This window comes from Portunus trituberculatus, chromosome 21 (genome assembly GCF_017591435.1).
Source record: "Portunus trituberculatus isolate SZX2019 chromosome 21, ASM1759143v1, whole genome shotgun sequence".
NCBI classification, from domain to species: domain Eukaryota; kingdom Metazoa; phylum Arthropoda; class Malacostraca; order Decapoda; family Portunidae; genus Portunus; species Portunus trituberculatus.
In genome coordinates, this window is record NC_059275.1 from 5,611,875 (window position 1) to 5,619,374 (window position 7,500).

The 7,500-nt window shown below is 45.0% G+C and overlaps 1 protein-coding gene across 7 annotated transcripts in view; it reads right to left on the bottom strand.

Moving 5' to 3' along the window:
- LOC123507179 (mucin-5AC-like) overlaps positions 1-7,500 on the bottom strand; it is a 170,539-nt gene that overhangs the window by 151,363 nt on the left and 11,676 nt on the right. Inside the window, exon 1 of one of the 7 annotated variants that reach the window (XM_045259849.1) lies at positions 936-1,036. The exons of 5 other annotated variants lie outside the window; for them this stretch is intronic. The gene's annotated coding sequence lies outside the window, so the exon portion shown is untranslated. Of the gene's footprint in view, positions 1-815; positions 1,037-7,500 lie in introns of those variants that run through there. One more of the 7 variants, XM_045259851.1, reaches the window with a different exon arrangement.

Below are 7,500 nucleotides of genomic sequence, written 5' to 3' on the forward strand. Positions count from 1 at the left end.
CGCACTGATGGTGGTGGTGGTGGTGGTGGTGGTCAGGTGGTATGGTGTGGTGTGGCGAGAGACAAGTAAAGCTTAAGGTCGTCAAGTTTCATTCTTTTAACTATGCTGGGTTAGGTTACTGTGTTAGGTCAAGCTTTATTCGTTAGCGCCTTCGTCGGATTAACGCCAGGCAGGTGAGGTTTAGTTAAATAACACTTCAGGTCAAGCTCCATTCGTTAACACCTGCCACAAATAGACACAAGCCAGGTGAGCGCAACATGGAGCAGCAATTTGTGGAGTCCAGTGTATCACCAGCACAAGGCGGCGGCGAGTTCCGAGCCACGTCCTAGGGCTGTATTGCTTCACCCGCGCTGCCAGAAAAACACCAGCTTCATGCGAGCCTTGAGCAGCGGCGACCAGCGAGGGCCTTCACGACACCATCCCCTTCACTGCCTCGGCACAACCTTACGCAGCTCCGCACTCCATTACACAGACCCACGATGCATTTCCATGTTTATTCCACTTTCCTCCACAAGAATGACACGTGTGGGATATTAGATCAAGTTACACCTCATAAATCTTCTCTTCCTCCACAATTACACAATCCATCACAAAAGCAACTGTAGAAAATATTGACTATATCGGACGTTCCACATCAAAGCCCTTCTCCTCCTCCTCCTCCTCAACCTCCCCCCTCCAAAATGCAGTTCTAAATCCATTATTCTTTGTCACAACACCAACAGAAACATGAGACACCGAGTTGTATACGTTCAAGATCTCGCTCTCGCTCTCTCTCTCTCTCTCTCTCTCTCTCTCTCTCTCTCTTCCAGTCACACCTTCAGGTACTCAGATCCAGCCTTGCGTCCTGCCCCGTGTCTGCCACCGAGGGAGGAGAGATCGCCAGATTTCTCAGGTTAGGCGTGTGTGATTTCCCGCTGGTACTGATACAATACTACCTGGGAATGGGACGCGGTAGGAGAGAGTGCGGCGCGACGGAAGGTTCCCCCACTCACCTCACTAACCAAATCCAGACTGGAGGCAAGTTGTTGGGACGCAAGGGACTTCCCCACCACCACCACCACCACCACCACCGCCACCACCACTGCCACCAGTACCACCTCTGCCTTAGCCACTGCCACCGTCTCCACCTCCTCCTCCACTATGAGTCTTTCTATCACCATTACTACTGCTACTAAAGCTTTTGTCATTACTTCTCTTGCCACTGCCTCTGCTGCTGCTTCTGCTACTGCTACTACTATTAATATCACTGTAGCTACTATTGTAACTTTGCTGCTGTTGCTGTTGCTAATCTCCTGCTGCTATCACTGCTTTAGTACTTGGTATGCATCATTGCACCACCAATGGAATATCCCCACACACGCGCACGCACACACATACGCACGCACACACACACACACACACACACACACACACACACACACACACACACACACACACACACACACAATCATACAATCACTGCCATTTTTGCACCATCATGAAGTACAAGATCTATCCATTCCTCCTCCTCCTCCTCCTCCTCCTCCTCCTCCTCCTCCTCCTCCTCCCTTTCCTCCTGTTCATCCTTTTCCTCCTCCTCATCTTCCTCGTCTTTTCATTATTCTTATTCTTGTCTTTTTTCCTTTTCTTCCTCTTTCACTTCTCTTTTCTTCCTCCTACTATTCTTCTTCCTCTTCTCTTACTTCTTCCTCCTCCTCCTTTTCTTCCACCTCCTCCTTTTCTTCCTCCTCCTCCTTGTCTTCTTTTTCCTCCTTCTCTTCTTCCTCCTCTTCTTCTTTTCCTAAAGTCAAACAATTTCCCTTAAATCTCTTCGCGCTAACCTTGGCCTCTTGTTAGGAGGATGTTAACTTTTTTGTTATTTGAGTCCAAACTTCCTCCTCCTCCTCCTCCTCCTTTTCCTCTTCCTCCTCCTCCTCCTCCTCCTTCTCCTCCTCCTCCTCCTCCTCCTTCTCCTCCTCCTCTTTCTCTTCTTCTCCTCCTCACCCTCTACTCCTCTTTTTCTCAACTTTCTTCTCTTATTTTTGTATCTCTATTTTATATTCGTCCTTAAACTCACTCTCTCTCTCTCTCTCTCTCTCTCTCTCTCTCTCTCTCTCTCTCTCTCTCTCTCTCTCTCTCTCTGCCCGTCTATCTATTTGTCTATCTATCTATCTACCTAGCTACCTCTCTATTGATCAACCTATCTTTACTTTTTCTCAATTTATCTACTTATTCATATCTACCTAATTATCTCTCTCTCTCTCTCTCTCTCTCTCTCTCTCTCTCTCTCTCTCATGTATTATGTTTCAAGACACCCTGCTAACCTGTTTGAGAGCCGCTGACCAACACACCTGCGGCCCCTGACAGGTGTGGTCGGGGCCAGATTAGAGGGGGGTTAAGGAAAACTATGATAATAAAAGGTGGTCGGAAAACGTGGTGGGGCAGGAACCTTAAAAATATGGCCAGGGCTACAGGACACGGTGAAAATAGAAAAGAATATGTTCGGATTCTTTTTAGGCACAAACAACCAGAGAGAGAGAGAGGGAGAGGGAGAGAGAGAGAGAGAGAGAGAGAGAGAGAGAGAGAGAGAGAGAGAGAGAGAGAGAGAGAGAGAGAGAGAGAGAGAGAGAGAGAGAGAGAGAGAGAGAGAGAGAGAATCAGATAAGGAACCTTGTCTAGAATCACATAAGGAACCTTGTCTACGCAGTGTGTGTGTGTGTGTGTGTGTGTGTGTGTGTGTGTGTGTGTGTTTGCTCATTGTAACTATCATATCTTTGTGTGTGTGAGTGTGTGTGTGTCATGTGTGTGTCGGGTGGAGCAGCACGCCCCCGCCGCCACTCCTCAAGGCCGCGGGCGTCAGGGTGTCAGGGAGTGCTTGCGTCTCTGTCTGACCGAGCCACCTGACTTCGTTTGGGGCAATGGGACAGATGGAAGGCTGGTTGGCTGGCTGGCTGGTGTACAGACCTTCGAGGCCACCACGCCACGCAATGCACCGCTGCCTCACTCACTCACTGCCTCATTCACTCACTCAATCACTTACTCACTCACTCGCTTGCTTCCTCACTAATACAGTATCTTATTCACTCGTTCATTAGCTTCTTCCCGCAATCACTACCTGACGAACTCGCTCCTAACACTTCCTCATTCACTTTCTCACTCACTCCATCACTCACTTCCTTGATCACTTACTGACTGACTCACTCACTCACTCTATCACTCCCTTTCTTGTACACTTCCTCACTCGCTTCTTCCCTTACTCACTACCTGATTCACTATATCACTGATTGACACACACTCATTCCACACATCAGACATACCCCACTCATTGCACTTAGCCTTGCAGCATTACACACTACAGTTACTTATACGCATATACATAAATGCATAAATACATATATACTCGTATGCAGACACACACACACACTAAAAAGAAAAAAAACATCAATAACAGCAGTAAAGAAGAAAGGGAAGAAGAAAAGAAGAGGAGAAGGAGGAGGAGGAGGGCAGAAATAGATACTCGTAAACCCAGCAAAACACAGCGATGATGATAATACTAATAAAGGCGAAGGGGAAGGAAGGAAACTCAGAGAGGTCGACCTTCACGTAGAGTCCCAAGGCTCGCCCCACACCTGCCTCGCCCACCACACCTGTGTACCCTTCTGCAGGTCACCATCTTGATCTTCCAACACTCTGCGATCGTGAACTGTTGCGTTACCTGTCTGTACCTGTCTGTGCTTCTCAAAGTGTGTATCTTCCATGACATACCATAGAAAATCGTGAAAATATGACTTGGAAACGTTCAAAGTGCCACCAATCACTCCTCAACTTTACACAGAATCTGTATACTACGTCATAATGTTCGACAAGTGACGGGGAATGGCATGGAAATTAGAGCATAGAGTTACGGCGTTGCATCTCTACAGTCTTAAGGAAAGTAGAAAGAGGGTTGCGCCAAAACGCTGCCTCTCTGACGGCGAAACTGGATTGAACGGGATGGAACTTGTAGGAAGACAACCGCTCCCCACAGCAATGACCATACCCACCATAGCTATAACCATCCCGCCATAACAATGACCATCCCGCCACAGCAATGACCACCCCACCACAGCAATGACCACCCCACCACAGCAATAACCACCCCACAACATTGATCACAGCACCACAACAATGACCACAACGCCACAGCAATGACCACCGCGCCACAGCATTGATTACCGCGCCACAGCAATGACCACCCGACCACAACAATTACCACCTCGCCACAGTAATGACCACGGCGCCACAGCAATGACGACACCCCGACAGCAATGACCACCCTACCACAGCAATGACCACTCCGCCACAGCAATGACGACCCCTCCACAGCAATGACCACCCTACCACAGCAATGACCACCCCGCCACAGCACAGCAATGACCACCGCACCACAGCAATGACCACCGCATCACACCATTGACCACCGCACCACAGCAATTAGGGATATCAGACTTCACACACAGGGTAACCCGTTCTAGTAATAATCTAACAGGGATTCTGAACCTTCAATGAGGAAAGATTACCGAAAGAACCCAAGAAGAAGAGGACTTGTTTTTTGAAAGTTGATATATTGAAGAAACTAAAAAGACCGAAGCATACATTTTGGTTGAGAATGTGAAAGAAAAGGAAGGAGATAGAATACAGAACAAGACCAATATGAAGAAACACGTAAGGGAATGGGAGAATGGTGTTTCAAAGGCTGCACTCCACACTAGCAATTCTTCTGAAGGAGTGTTGAGTGTTGAGACGGTTCCCTGCTGAAGAAACGCCAATCGAAACTAGTCGGGAAATAAACTCGCCTCATAACTCCTGTGTCTCTTTTCACCTCCACCTCCTTCTGAACGAGCTTAAGCCTTTCACTGATATATGATACGCCTTTCTTTAATCATGAACCACTCCACGACATTTCTTCCATTTTTCTTGGTCTACAGCCAGTTCCAAGCACTAAACAGACCTGGAATTGTAATATTTATCGAGTCTTTCATTTCAGAGGAATCTAAACCAAGGTAAGTCTCAGAGGCAGCAGTGAATAACTCGGAGCTTCGTTGTGGAGTGAAGCACCAACAGTGGCAGCCCCCATGGGTAGCTATGACTTGGTATCTTCATTCATACAAACAAGGATTCCTTTAAACTAAGGATAATGAACTAATACAGGTGTTAAGAGGTAGTAAATAGTTCCGTATTTTGTTGTGTAGTGTGTAGTGACAGTGAAGCACCAAGAATAACTACAATGAATAACTCTGACATAATATCTTCATTCATAAAATATGAGCACTCCTAAACTTTAGAATGACTTACTATTATTAGTTTCAATGGTAGTAAATAGTGCAGTATTTTAGTGTTTTTGTGTGTACTGACCACCAAGAACAACAACAGAGTATCTATAATATATTATCTTGATGTATACAAACGAACATCCCTTTAAAATTTATTGATAATGAAATAATAAGTCTTAATGGTAGTGGGTAACTCAGTATTTTGTTGTATAATGAACCAAAATGAGCACGGGGATACGATATCTTTACATAAACAAACACTTTTTATCATATTCTTTACACCTAATGGGTAATGAACTAATGCAAGTCACAATAGTAGTGGTTGGATAAATTTTGTTATGTAGTGAATGGCAACAACAACAACAATGTACAGAATATCTATGAATTGACGTCTTGATACAACCAATTCTTCTTAATCATAATCTTAAGGATGATGAATTAATGCATATCACATTACTAGTAGATAGTTTAATGTTTTGTTGTGTACTGGAGGACTAACACTAACAACAACAAAAAAAAGAAAAACATAATCTTAGACATCTCCATTCAAACAAACATGCATTCCTTCACATCACCGTCCAGGCTCTTAAAATATGTTATTGATGTCTTTTTTTTTCCTGCATGTGTGTGTGTGTGTGTGTGTGTGTGTGTGTGTGTGTGTGTGTGTGTGTGTGTGTGTGTGTGTGTGTGTGTGCGCGTTTATTTATCTATCTTTTAATTCATTCATCTCTGTATTTGTGTGTGTTCTCTTTTACTTCTCGCTATTTTCATTTTTGCGTCAAGCCAGAGTACTCATTTCCTGACCATCACTGCCTTACTAACACGAGAAACAACAACAACAACAACAACAACAACAACAACAACAACAACAACAACAACAACAACAACGACATCAACAACAATAAAATAAAAATAAAAATAATAATAACAACAACAACAACAAACGCTGGCCTTTAACTTCAACCTGGTCCAGCGAGTCAGCGCCTCCCAACGCAAAGCTTCTCGCTACAATGGTAACCTGTTATTCCACGCGAGGGACCTGCCAGCCAGCCAGCCAGCCAGCCAGTCAGAAAGCGAGCCAACTCAAGCCTCAGGGCACACACACACACACACACACACACACACTACGGCCTCGCTCGCTAAAAAAAAATTGACCTCTCTCTCTCTCTCTCTCTCTCTCTCTCTCTCTCTCTCTCTCTCTCTCTCTCTCTCTCTCTCGGGAAAAGTGACAGCAGGTGAGGTTAGGTCTGTGATTCGGGACGTAGGGGGTAAATAGTTGTGGAAGGTGGTTGGGAGGAGAAAGAGGGAGAGGATGGTGGTGGTGGTGGTACAGCCCTAGGCCAATGTTGTGAAGTGTTCAGCCTGTCGGAGGAGGAGGAGGAGGAGGAGAATTCTTTTCCACTACTGTTTTCACTGGCATGCTGGGGGAGGAGGAGGAGGAGGAGGAGAAGAAGGAGAAGGAGAAGGAGGAGGAACACAAGGACGAGGACGAGGATGATGATGATGATGATGGTGATCGGAGGGAGAAGAGGAGGAGGAGGAGGAGGAAAAAGAGGATTTTTTTCATTATTCTTTTCAATGGCATGTCGGCATAACAAATGGGGGAGGAGGAGGAGAAGCAGGAGGACGACGAGGAGGAGGAGGAGGAGACTAATATGCTATTCTCCCATTCTTCCTTTCAATGGGATGCTAGAGAAGTAATGAAGGAGGAATAGGAGGAAGAAGAGGAAGAGGAAAAAGAAGAGGAAGAGGATGACGAAGAAAGAAGCTACAGGGAACGGAAGAGGCTCATTTGGAAGCCTTCTAAACCAGCGTCAAGGAATGTGTGTAGATAATACAATAGGATTATTTTAGATAAGATAAGATAAGGTTAGATTAGTTAAGTTAGTTAAGTTAGGGTTAAGTTGCATTAGCTTAAGTTACGTCAAGGGAGACTTAAGTTACCTCAGATTACATTAGATAAGAAGGAAATTAAGTTAAGTTAGGTTGAATTAGGTTACTTTATATCAGATTAGGTTACGTTAGGTTATATTAGGTTGAAAAGGTTAAATTAGCTTAGGTTAGATTACATAAGCTTAAATTTCATTAGGTTAAGTTCGCTGGAATCAGGTTGAAATAAGTTACGTTAGGATAATATTAGGTCAGATTAAGATAGGTTAAGTTGAGATAAGATCATATATGTGGTGTGTGTGTGTGTGTGTGTGTGTGT